The following is a 12,941-nucleotide window of genomic DNA, read 5'->3' as shown; positions in this document are numbered from 1 at the left end:
AAAAAAAAAAAAAAAAAAATGTTAATTTTCGTTTAATCGCTGGACGCCTTGCCAAGAGAATGATATTTAATTGGGGTGGATATCGAGAGAAACTCGTCGATAATTTTCAATTCACTATCTTTTTAATTTAATCGAGGTATTCGATGATCGGAGGGGAATTCGAATTTTATCGAAGCTTTTAGAAATTTTTTTCATCGAGGTTATGGTTTTAAAATTAATATTTCAAATAAAATTGAAAATTGATTTCCATTATTTTTTTTTTCTCTCTTTTTATTTTATAATATTCCGACTGGCATTCTATAAAGTGAGGTAGGCAGACGTGTGTTACGTTTCGTGTTACTTCCATGCTATCAACTGTTAATGCATTTCATACGTGGAAGAATGTAAGTAGATGCAAATTTAATCTCTCAACGCTCTCATCATTTCAATCATTCTCGTTACAATATCGTATGGAATATAAATTTCAAAAAATTTAAAGCACGATATGACATTATTTTTTAATAATTTTCCCCGGACAGATATTTCATGCACGAATCGTTGCATTTATTCCACCATTCTTCCGTTCTAATTAAAATCACATTGATCTTAATTTTATTTTAAATTACTATTTTAATTAAAATAGTAGTGATATATTTCGTCTTTCACGTGTCTGCATCCATTCTACAAGTTTTCCATTCCAATTACCCTTACAATCATCAATCACCAATAATTAACATTGTATATAAAATGAAAGCAACATTTCCAAACAGTTTTCTACTGCTTAAAAAAGTAATCCAAATAATCCTTTCAAAGAAACAATTACATCCGTTCTCTCTATTTTCAAACTTCCTTCCTCAATTCTTCAAACCAAAAACAAGAAAAAAAAAAAAAGAAACGTGCACCTTTCATTCAAAGAAGATGGCGTCTCCACCCATCAAACGCATCATTCTGCGTTATCGAGGCATCGATCGACATGCACACACATACACACACACACACACACACACACATGCACCCTCGATAAACACCACCACTCGAGACGAGTGATCCCTCCATTGTCTGTTGAAACGTGTAATCTTAGCGAGCGATGCGTCAACGGGTGACATTTTCGCTTCTGCTAACGCGGCACGCCGCGTGACATTTCTGCGACAACAGAAATACGATTCTCTCGAGGGGACAGAGAGCAGGATACTCGACGCCCACCAGGAAAACCGGTCGCGCGAACTCTGCCTATCTCCAAAGAGAAATAGATCCCGACTCGGGTGAAACGAGAGGGAGGGAGGGAGGGAATACAAAGGCGGTGGTATTGGAATCGAATGTGCAATGATGACGGAAATATTCGTCGTTGGGAGTAGTAGGTAGGGCTTTTTAAGAGAAATTTTTATGGGCTGTGAATGATAAGAAATCCTGTGATGATGGATCCAGCGTGTTGGAAGGGAATCTTTGAAATTCGAGATCGGTCGAAATTGGGGGGAAAGAAGTAGTATAAGAAATTTTTACGTGACGAGTCTGAAATGATGATAAATTTTACGATGGGAGGAGGCAATGATGATGGAAATATTTGTTGCGAGAAAGGGGAGATGGGGATCTTAAGAAATTTCGATGGAATATCAATGATGAAGGGGAGAAAAAGGATTTATATATAAATTTTTCGACAAGAGATTAAGATAAAAGATAGTTTCGACGTAGTTAGAGTAAATTCATTCAAAAATTTCCGTATGAAATGCTGAATAGGCATTCTTTCGTTTCGTTTTCTCGAATATCAAATGATCTAATTATAGTCAGCTGAGGAATTAAAAAAACGAGAATATAACATTTCGTGTTATATATTCATAATATTTTTTTCGTATAGGAAGAGTAACTCGTCATATTATCTCGTTTAACAAGTAGATATAATATCAGTATGTAGTTCTGAAAGAGAAGAAGATGCACGTGACGTACGTACGTCAATTCAGAAACCGGAGAAAGTACTGTTTTGAGTTGTAAGATAATAAAACGTAGTATTACGTTTTCAATAGTCTAGGCACGTAACGTCGCATATAACACGAATATACGAAAACATATCTATTTCTACCAATTAGAAATCTCTTTTTTTATGAAATTCTCTCCTTTTGTAATTTACTCGAATGCTTATAAATAATATTTTAATTTGAGATACTCTCAATACGTTCATTTCATTTCGAGAGTTATCTCGAAAAAAAAAATCTTTCAAAAAGATGAACATTTGAAAATTAAAAAATAAAAACTTCATTGTAAAGCAAAATTCCAATTCTCAAAGAACCATTATTATCTAATTTCCAAATAATTTCCAACTTTATCCTCCTTACCTCTCCTTGTCCAAAATTCTTATAATCTAACACGATTTATCTCCAAATTTCCAAATAATTTTAAATTTTATATTATACCCCTTCAATCGTCCAAAGTTCTCATAATCGAACGAATTATTTAAATTTCCAAATAATTCTCTCAAATTTTACACTATACTACCCTTCATCAATGGCCTAAAATTCTTACAATTTATTTCCATCCAACAAAAATTCGATCCACTCGTGGACCGTCTCGGTTTCACGATTCCTTCGAGAAGATAAGCCGGGAGATGGATTAATGGGATCACCAGCCGCGTAAATAATTCTTTCATTTCCCTCCGGGTTCATTCATACCCTCCCTCGCCGCTTCTTTCCCTCGTCGCCGAGTAATTACCGTTGTTGCGCCAGTTGTCTCCTTCTCTTTCGCCTCGAGAGAGGCGGCGTCCTCGAAGCGGCGAAGCCAGATTAAACGCATCCGGTTCACGCACCGCTTTTGTGAAAGCGTCGAGACGCGCAGTACATATACGACGACGTTCCACGAATCGTTTCCAACTTCGCCGGGGATATATTGTATGTGCTGCAAGTAGGGACGCTTCCGGGCGTTGCACGCCGGACCGGAAGTAGCGGCGCCCGACACTCGAGTTCCCCGAGCGCTATTGCGCGGGCTACATCGCGGAAACGGGAAGAGGATATACAACGCCGTCGTTTCCGTGGTTGAAGCGCGGGCCCTTTTCCTCGTTTCATTTCGAATTTCATTTATAGCTTTCACTATAGTTTAATGTAGTATAATATAGTTTACGTGTCTCTAACAATTCGTTCAATTTTTTTTTTCGATTTTGTTCAATTGCTCAGGATTTGATTAACGTGAGAAAATTTCGAATTACGTGATGTTATTTGGAGTTTTGAATATTTGTGTACAATGGTGTAAATTAAAATACATCCTTACTTTCAAATATGATGAAAATGTAAATACACTTCTCTTAGTTTTATTTTTAAATAATATTAAAAATTTGATAAGAAGTTTTTTCCTTTAATCCTATCAATCAATATTCTATAAATTCTAAAAAAATCCACAATTATTAAAAGTATATATCGCTCTCGAGATGTATCCCACAAGCTTGTCCCAAAGGCTCCAAGAATTCCAGAGCGGTCTAAAAACCTATCAAAAAAAAAAAAAAAAAAAAAAGAAATGGACCACGAAAACATCCCCAACTCTCGGCAATTTAGTAACAGTTACACTTAACGAGCAACGCCTGTCGCTTGATTGTCTCAACGAGGCGCCTCCTCCACCCTTTTTCACCATGCTCACCTCGAAACAGACGGAGAAACTGTCGGTTGGAGTGGAAAAAGGAAACGGTCGGTATATACAGAGGCAAGAGGATTCTTGGTGGAGAGAGAGAAAGAGAGAGAGAGAGAGGAAGGGGGGAGAGAAAAGGATAGGAGAAAGAGAGAGAGCGAACCGCCCACAGAGAGCGGATGCTGGGTCGACAGGGTCACCTCTCCGGCAAAATGAATCTTTTATGCCTCGCTTTTACGACGTCCTCGAGAACACGCCGCTCTCTCTCACCGTTTTCGTTTCACGAGACTGGACCAGACTAGCGAGCGATTAACCCGCTCGCTTTTACGCGGCGACAGTGTATCGAGATCTGCGAAGGATGTTTCAGTGTATAAAAGTCGTTTGAGACTAAGAACGAAGAATTTAAGTGATTTTAATCTGTCAATTCGTACGTTTCGAATGTTTAAAATGTTTGGATATTTGAAATTGTAGTGCGACCAATTTTTTTTATAAATCTTTTGCACAATGTGAATGCACGAGAAATTTTTAATATATCATTCAATGGACTGAAAGAATAATTTTGTTGAATAGATTGTTCGTAATAATTTTTGAAATTTGAACGAGTTTAACGTGTGTGTGTGTGTGTGTGTGAGGGAACGAATATTCGGATATTGAGCATTAAAAGCGTAAAGGATAAACTTATGAAGAAAGAGTTAACACGAAAAAATTGAGGAATATTTGGTTATTAGCCAAATATAGTTTCTTATTTAATCTGTTCTATATTAAAAGCTTTTGACGCGAGCAAAAGCGAAAGTGATTCATATGGGAGGTAAAATGTGAAAGGCAGGCATCCTCTTTTAGTAGGAGGACATTGATATTAATGCCGCTTTAACGATCATGAAGCATCCATTTAATGAACGTGATCGTCGCGTGCCACGAGCCACCCTGTTATTCAATTTAATACAGCACCGTCGGCTTTCGATCCCTCCACTTACGAGGCAACGTTTCGTGTTACGTGTAACAGAATTATAGTCTTGTCAGATGGCGATTTGTTAAACTTATCTTTCGAGAAAATAATTAAAAACTAACGTATAATTATTTTTGTAATTATTCATATTCTTAACTCTATAATAAAATACACGTATCTTTATATTTTTATATCTTTATCTTTATATTTATATTTTTAAAATTGTAACATAATATATCATAACAAAGTGGAATATTAATAGTCCGTCATCGATGTTGGTTATTTTCAAATTTTAATTTGAAAATAAATATATATTTTTCAAATATATAAAATATTATTTTATAATATCTGGATTTAATATGAACTACAATCCTGTCAATTATCCAATTATTATCCAATTAACGATTAAAGATACTAATTGATAATGATTTTGCGCTAATTTTCTTCTTTCATAATTGAAAATAGATTACTAATTACACTGGACGATAATTAATGAGAGTACTTATCAGTCTTACTGTCTAACAACGTAACTACGTCTTTATTTTTTTAACATAAAAGTTTTCCAAGAAATCTTTTATATGTATCTTTCTAAATATATTTTGTAACATTTTTTTAAACAACCTTCCCACTATCAATTGGTCGGTGAACCAAAAACAAATTACATATGAAAGTACGAACGATCCATCCCGACACATCCAATAAAAATGAATAGCAAACGAGGGAGACTAACGAGCAACAGAAGAAGAATATTTCGCGCGAATGTTTTCCTGCCACACGGGAAACGTTGCTAAATTTAAACGAGACCTAAATTCGACGCGTTTAAAACGAGACAAAGTCGAATGCAACAGCCAGTTTCTCGTCGACGTCAGAAAAATTGGACACAGTTGGGACACGTGTTTCACGAGGCCATTTTTGATTACTTTGTACTTCGAATTACCAAACAATTTTATCATTGTTTCGTGTATGAATTCCAAATACTTTTTTCTTCTTGCTTTAGAATTTTATCAGTTTAAAAGAAGATTATTATAGTTTCAAAAATTGGATTTAATATAGTAGGAGCATATGATGTATTAGAAAAAAAGAAATTTGCTATAAATCATATATAAATTAAAGTAATATCTACTTAACCTCAAAACTCAGAACTAGTTCAGCAAATTTTATATGTTCAAGATAGTTAATCTCTGAATTACATACTTACATTGGTTATTAGCGAGTTATACGCTTATATATTAAAATTAAATTCTTTAAAATTTAAGAAAAATTAATATATTTTTATAAAATCAACAGATTAATCGATCGTAAAAGCTAATTTAATCTTTATATAAATAACTATAATATTTGGATAACTATTTTCACATTCTCTTTAATAATTTTTTCTACTTAATATAATATATAATATACAAAAATTGTTATTAAAAAATATCTTATATAATAATTACGAAAGTATTTCAATAATAGATCGCGATTTATGAACGAGAACGTTGAGAAACACTGCCATAAATGGTACTAGAGCAGAGCTAGGAATTCGTGAATAAATAGATCACGTAGTGGAACCTTTTTTTGGGTGAACAGAACCGCAGGCTGAGTTTAACAAACTCAGTCTGGTTTCAAGTTACGTAAGCCATCGGGAGTTTGCGAATCGCCGGAAAAGATTACCAGACGTAGCTGGTCGAAATAACTTTGGCGACTGGCCAGCGAAAAAAAATGTCGGTTCCACGATTGTTTCGCGTTCGCGAGTTTGCTTCGCGATGAAACACGGTCACGTTCATGGTCGTGGGGAATGAACATGGCGGAATTCATAAATTTCGACGAGAATTGTGAAACTAGTTTTTTATCGTATTTACTTTTTCTCACGAAAAAATGTTAGGTTAGGTTCAGTAATATCCATCATTAATTTAAAGCGTATGGAATGTTGATCGAAAACTTAAATTTGATTTTCGTTATAATTTGTCAATTTGAAAAAAAAAATTCCTATATTTGGTAAATTTTTAATAAATTCATATTATCTGATATTGTAATCTCTAATTAAGTTTTAAAACAATGATTACTTAATAATTTAATAATTTTGATTCACGTTATACAATTGTAAATATTCAGTACGATGAAAATTTCTTTTAAATAAATGATGTATATCCGCAAACTTCATGCAGTTCAATTATAAATAATTTGAATATCCTATTACGTGTATACGTTGAACCTGAAAGGATTCTAACCTAACGTGCATTGCTATAATATTATTCCAAGAAACTTTTGACGTAATACTAGCTTTAGAGAAGCTTTGACGTAGTGATATGCGTTTTCGAACCAAGCCTAGCAGAGCTCCGACAATATCATTGTCGATGCTATTTTCATTAGATAGGTTAGATAGCTTAGAAAGGTTTTGATATAAAACTACGTTCAGACAGATCAAACTAGAAAAATATTACGAATATCTTTACTTCCGTTGAATTTTAAAAACATTTTGTGTATGAAGAGAAATTATAATTTCCTGTCATCTGATGTTCAATGTTAAATTTTACCTTATTTTTATTCGATATTTTTGGAAAAATTTGATTTTTTATTAATTTTCAAATAAATTTTTATTAATTAGATATGAATTTCTTCTAAGAATGCAAATATTAATAAAAGAATAAAAATTTCGCGTAACTAACCTCTCATTTATTCGAATGGAAAAAATAGATTTGAATAAAAACACTTCTAACCAAACTATACTTCACAAGTGTTCTTTCGAAGAACGACGTAACTGGTAGAACCGTTAATCTGATGAGCAGGCCAAGGAACCGAGAATCAGGGACATTGCTTATCGTTAAATCGAGAAACTACCGTAGAAATAGTTGGCCATACTCGAATACCGTTCTTGACTACGATTAGGACAGCACAGGTTATACGACTATTTGTATCATATGTTAACTTTACGAGTCTAATAAAATTTCATTTATATCTAGATTGATCGATGAACAATTTATGTAATAAAAGATTACTGATTTCCTTTTAATGCTTGGAATTTCAATTGTAATTCATATTTTGACAAATGATTTCAATTAACAAGAATTCACTTTATCACTTACAAACTAAAATTTCGTTTGAAAAGTAAGGTTACAATAAATGCGATTCTAGTATACTTTAAGTGGCGCGAAAAAGAAAATTACGTATATACATATACGTATGTATATATTTTACTTTGAATTGTGAATTATGACATGACAAATTATGCTTATTTTGTCTTCTAATTTATAACGTAGTTCAGCACGTGCTTTTAGATAATAAGCTTAGTATAACAATTTAAATGAAGATATTCGGAATAGATACAACTTGTGAATATAAGACGAATTACATTGTCACCGATATTGAGAGGTTAAAACAATGGCGTGAAGTGTGTCGCTAAAGATGGCGTGCAGAGTGTACATAACGTTTTCGTGAACTATATATAGATATTATCATACGAAAAAATTGATTTGATATTTGAATTTGGATCGAACTAAATTCGCGAAATTTTACTATTATTTATGATTCTGGACGCATTGTTCGAAATATCGAGGTTACCGAACTGTACGTATAAAGTTCAAGGAAAAAACTATTTGCAATATATGCATGTTTACCTTGCTATGTAGACCTGAGAAGAAAGTGCGTCGTGGCGCGGAGTACGACGACATGTTGATCTTGTTGACGACCATTGTCATGGCAGTACCGAAACGTGTTCCCTCGTTCGATCGATTTCTTTCGTTATCTTGGCTTTCAATTGGCACGCAACACGTTGTTCCGTGCCAGCATTGACGATCTTTCACTCATTCGAACAGTTCACGCGTGTATTTGTGTTCATATACTAACAAATTCAACGATTCACTGTCTTCTTCCTGTCACACAATCAAACGAATTCTAAAAACGCGGACAATTACCGTACTTCTCTGTCATCTTTCGATATTGACGAATCAAATGCTCAAATAAATCCACTCTGTTTTCTATCTAACAAATTTCTATTAGAACAAAATACTTTTCTAACACTATATACATCGGAATATAAATTGATTTGAACAACTTTAAGAGCAATGAAAAATCAAAGAGACGAAATATCAGAGAAGTAAAAACGGAAAGCAAGAACACAACTAAGACGAAGTACGCGCAACACTGACTGCGGCGCCCGGTGCACCACACTATATAGCCTCCCCCACTTAGCGATAGCGTGACCAATGAAAAAGCAGCTCGGTTCTTGCAGCAGCTGGGCGCGTAGATACGAATAGTGGTGGCGTATCTGGATGAGCGGTAGTTTTGCCGTGACCTTCGAACTTGGAGGGCTGTGTCTAGCGTGATGCAAAGCAACCATAAGAAGGGATAGAATGTCTATCATTGGAGGCTATTCGTTGGAAATAATATGAAAAGTCTGTGGTAGGGTAGAAAGGCTGGAATATACACGAATGACGACTTTTATCGATTGGTAACTGCCGCCATAGATCTCTTGACATCAAGATTTTGTGTTTTTTTTTTTAAGAGTATCAGCCATTCTTAACTTGATAGATGGGTAATCATCGAAACTTGCTAATTCAGAGAAAAAAATCTTAAATGACAAGGAAAATTTGGTAAAAAAAAAAAAAAATATTATTTAAATAATGATTCGATCCACTTTGCGTTTAAACACGATGTTATGTAATATCGTATTCAATCGTAATGTCTTGAAAAAAGTTTCTGGTAAATTTTTAATCTTTTTATCGAAATACCATTTTTTTAAACATGTTAATTTCTATAAAACCAAGATTTAAACTTAGCTTTTTGTGAGAATTCAAATAAAACGAGTCTTAAACACCTTCAATATTTGATTTTTAATACCTGTAGGCTAGTTTTGCGTGGGTTTTGGCACATTTCACGGATTCTCGACGAATGCATAAATTCGACTATATTATCGCACACAGAGTAATAAATATGCTGCATCTCAATGTCGAAGTTTTACGATATATTTCATTTAAAAACTTATTATTATTTCATTGCATTACATCATTCTAAACTGAAGACGAACTTATTAGTACATATCGCATTTTTATTGAATACATTATTTGTTTTACAATAGCCGATAAAGATTTCCAAATTCTACTATAAATTACCTACTTTTTTTATAGTACTTGAAAATCCCAATATTAGATATAATTTCCCAATATTTCACTCAAGATAAAAGAAATAATGAAACCAATATAATTTACCTATACAAGCAACTCGTACAACAATAAAATATTTTTCAAACGGAAATATTCTCTATCCAAGAAAAGTAAGAGAAGGATTCATTTAAAAGCTTCAAGATTCTATTATAAAAGTTTACATGAAAATTACCAAGTCTGCAATGAATAGAATAGAAAAAAAAAAAAAAAAAAAAAAAAAAAAAACAAGAAAAACACTTCACCCATGAATATTTCCATCTCGTTACAAATCACGTAATGGATAGACAAGCATCACAAGCTATGGAGTAAAAGCGTCACCTTGCCAACAGCGATTCTGACTGTTGATTCTCCTCGATGATAACCATGATTTCCACTAGATACCAGACCTGTAATTTTCTGTGGCAACTTGTACGAGTGGTATGCAAACGAATGCCACCGCCTGGGAACATGAGAACCGCCCTTCGAGCCTCGCAACGTTTCCCATTTGCGATATTGCGCTTGTATTTCGATGGTAGGTATTACGAAAGAGATCGAGATGAGGAAGAGTCAGAGAATTATTTAATTCATTACGTCAATATTCAAATTCTTGGTGTCGTTCAACTTTTGATTTTTTGGTAATGAAACCTGGAGTATAGATAAATCGATAGTAAATAGGAAATGATTTAACTGAATTTTAAATGAATCGTTAAAAGAAGAAAAAGAAGAAGATATACAGACTACATCTAAAATCAAGTATAATACTTATTTACTGGGAATTGGATTAAAATAAAATCTTTCTTGTCAAAAGAGGTGTTCCAGGACCACCTCATCATCTCGGTGACGTGTTTCTAGAGATTTTATTTCAAGAAAAAAAAAAAAAAAAATTGCTCGTTAATTTTTGACAAACCCTTCACGGAAAGGGCGCCAACGGGTCGGAAAAATCCCGACGTTGGCAAGAAACAGCTGTCCCAATGACGAAGCTGGGAATGTGCTTAAAGGGGTCAAGGATCGGTGACGATGAAAACTGTGATTGTCACTTTCTCAAAAATTGAGTTTCGGAAAAGAAAAAAAAAAAAAAAGAATCACGAAAAACGAATTGGAAACAATTTCAAAGAAGCGTGAGTCAAGATTTTATATTAAAATTATTACGGTAGAAACTGTGATAAAAATTTAATATTATCCTTTATCAAAAATTTCAAGAGGTTTGCTACATGTTTAAATTGCAATAATTAAAAAAATTTTCGATTCAACATTTTCAGCCGGTAACCGAGCGGATGTTAAACATTTAACCGTATGTTTAATAATAAACTCGGAGATGAAGTACCCATTGGAGATGTTTGTTTCCCGGGAACGTGGCCGAAGAACACGTCGCATAGTGTTTCTTTTCATAGTAACGTCTAAGTTGACTCACGATCAGTGGGTCATGCAAACCGGAAGCGAGAAAACGATCGGGCCCATTAGATGGAAACGGATAGCCTGCGTACGAAATTAAACTCGTTTCCTCGAAACAAAGTCGCCTGGCTTTTCTTCCACAATCCTAAAATTCACGAGTTTCCTTTGCCTCTTGGAAGAAACGAAAACACTGAACCGCGGCTTCTCTATTTCGAGGACGATCCCTGACAGAAACTGTATGCAAATCTTGTTAAAAGAGCAAAAGATTTTGGCTTGGTTTATGAGACGCCGGTTTATTTTCTCGAATAAAATTCTGAAATTAAGTACGTAATTTTTTTTTTTTATTGTAGGCAATGCATCAAAAAATATTTGTTATTCTAAACTTACACGAATTCAAAAAACAATATATTATGGGTTAAAAAAATTATCCAAATATAAGGATATTCTAATATTTTTATCACAAATTTATTTTACACCAATTTCTTCTTCTCTACTACTAAAATTTAATAAAATATTGTATCATTTAAAACCTGAGAAAAAACGATTTATCTTCTTGGCAAAATATGATAAGATCCGATAATTATTACAATAATATTAATTTTAATTTATATCCTACAGAGTTTCCCTAGAAAAATTTAACGAGCAAATTAAAAAATGATCCATAGAATTTATTCGACGACAGCTATTCCGACAAACCTCCCTCCCTCCGTGAACTTTGACACGGTAAATCAGGAGCAGGCGTCGGCGAATCGCGCTCGCCCGCGTCCCGACGCCATTAATTTCGCCCGGAGCACGATGATGGAGCCTTGGGGGGGTTCCTATTTGCGACCACGCGAAAAGAAAACGCTTCACAGGGAACGCAGAAGGGAAAAGAAGACGAGGGTACGTGAACAGGCATCGGCGTCGCGAAGTCGCGTGTAAATTTATCTTCGCGCGAGTTGTACGCGCGGCTTTCTTCGTACACCGAACCCTTCTGTCGATCCTAACCTTTCAGGGGTGATCCACCAACTTTCTCGAGTTCGTTGCCACCGATCAACACTTTTATTTAAATACAATTTTGGCCAAGGATTACCAATACGATTGGTAAAAAGTGTTTGAATATTTGAGGATTAATTGTATAATTATCGTATATGATAACATTTGTATATGGATGATTAGATCGTAGATATTTATGAAAATTTGGTACACCGTGTATATTTTGAAGATTTTTGGACATTTAAATTTTCCATAAATTTACGGTGTAAAATAATAATTGCATTTCAATGTTATTTGTATATTTCATTTGTATATTCCTAGAATTAATGAAAATCATTTATATATACTTGCATTTTCAAATTGAAATTATTCTATATCTATATTATTTGATATTGATAAATATGCTTATTTTAATTTATTTTATTTAATAAATTTTAGCTTCGTTACTATATCTATATTATTTCTAATTGATTCAATCAAATTTTTCTATTCAAATTACAAAATCTTCAATTCTTACTTAATTATCTAATACCATAATGATATCTAATAATAAACGCAGGATTATTTTATTAAAAGAAATTCTTCCAATGCTTCCAAAGCAATGCCGATAGCAACTACAATATCGAAGAACGCTCGAAGCGATCGATTATCGTCCTTTATGGCGTGCAGACGTTTTCGCGCTATTCGAGAAAAACGATCTTGATCGGCATGCAGACGGAAATAGAGGGTGCGCGAGAGGAAAGAAGACGAAACGATCGTTAATGGCACGTAATACGCGTTATGGACGCAAATTACCCGGCGTAACTGTAATTTGCGCCTTTTTTTTCTCCACTTCCCTCCTCTCCTCCGTATCGTCATGATCAGGTTGTTTAGTTACGTAATTCTTGTGCAATAATTACCGATGTTTGAGCAATTGACCGCTT

This window comes from Apis dorsata, unplaced genomic scaffold (genome assembly GCF_000469605.1).
Source record: "Apis dorsata unplaced genomic scaffold, Apis dorsata 1.3 scaffold_59, whole genome shotgun sequence".
Lineage (NCBI taxonomy): Eukaryota > Metazoa > Arthropoda > Insecta > Hymenoptera > Apidae > Apis > Apis dorsata.
Note: the sequence above shows the minus strand (reverse complement) of the source record.